The sequence below is a fragment of the Amphimedon queenslandica genome, unplaced genomic scaffold (genome assembly GCF_000090795.2).
Source record: "Amphimedon queenslandica unplaced genomic scaffold, v1.1 AMPQUscaffold_1865_Cont26130, whole genome shotgun sequence".
Lineage (NCBI taxonomy): Eukaryota > Metazoa > Porifera > Demospongiae > Haplosclerida > Niphatidae > Amphimedon > Amphimedon queenslandica.
The window spans coordinates 1-1,227 of NW_003557797.1; the positions used below are offsets into that span (position 1 = coordinate 1).

The 1,227-nt window shown below is 33.7% G+C and overlaps 1 long non-coding RNA gene across 3 annotated transcripts; it reads right to left on the reverse strand.

Moving 5' to 3' along the window:
* LOC109593362 (uncharacterized) lies at positions 1-704 on the reverse strand. 3 transcript variants are annotated; one of them, XR_002190917.1, is made up of 4 exons: positions 373-704; positions 253-302; positions 149-196; positions 1-41 (listed from the first exon to the last, which is right to left on the reverse strand). It is a non-coding gene; the product is annotated as an uncharacterized LOC109593362 (long non-coding RNA). The 3 variants fall into 3 exon arrangements; XR_002190918.1 differs by having other exon boundaries at positions 253-486; positions 609-661; XR_002190916.1 differs by having other exon boundaries at positions 253-704.
* Positions 705-1,227: the final 523 nt, after the last annotated feature.

Sequence of the window (1,227 nt, forward strand, 5' to 3'; positions counted from 1 at the left end):
GTTCTCTATATCTTCTTGACAGGTTGTCATATGCACACATACTAAAGACAAAATAGAAATAAGGATAAAGAAATAAGGAAGAAATAAGATTAAGAAAAAATTGTGTGAACCCTTTCTTCACAAATCAGTAACATTATTGATGGCTCACCTTTCGTTAAACTATATAAAATTATAGAGGATTTAGATAGTAAAAGGCCTGAGAAAAGAGGAGAGAACAAGAAGAATGATGAGATAAATTAAGTTAAATTTTACCTTTTGTTGGAGTGAAAAAAGACTGACGTAACAAATAACCTTTTAAATTTCTATGAAAGAGAAAGGGAAGAAAAGACAGAAAGAGAGAGCATCACTGTTACAAGCATTATTGTTCCTTACATGTTGTGATCATTGACAAGTAAAAGATAAGACATAATAAAATCACCAAAATTTAACCCATCAATTATGTCAAAAACCTTCCACCACCAACCACGTAGTCAAGACGTAACCCTGCTATATAGTACAAGGGGATAATGGAGAGTGGAAGAAAAAGAAGAACAGTAACAATTAATATACAAACCATGCATTAAAACTATAATAACAAGAACATTGATACCACCACTAATCTTACGTACTGCCAAAAGTAAATATATTTTGTTGGTCACTGCTTCATCATCTTTAAATAAGTTTCAATAGAGGAAAGGCGAGATGAGAAGAGACAAGAAGAAAATACAAAAAAAATGAGAGGAAATGCAATATAAAATTTTACCATCAGGCTTGATATGAGTGAAAAAATAACAGATCACTCAAAGTTACATGTATGTACACTATACAGAGATGAAGCCAGAGAGAGAGAGAGAGACCATGAAAATGGTAAACAGTAGGCAAGGCAGTCTGGCATTGACAAATTCTATTAATTCCTTACATGCGTATATGTTCTTTGGCTCTATACTCCTTCAAGCCACAACTTCATCACTTGTTTTATTAGCTGTCGCCAATTAGTTCCATCATACATAGTAGCCTAACTCATGAGAGAATAATTCATCCTGTTTAGAAAAAAGAAGTGTCCTTATAACAAGTGGCAATTTCACAAAATATGCCAGTGCAATCATACATTACACACACCCAATTAGAGATTTAATATTACAGTACAATGACCTTAACAAACCCTCACTCACACACTCCTGCATGCATTACGAACTCATGCAATATCAGTACGGTAAACGTGAAAGCGGCTGGAGAATCACTATGGTA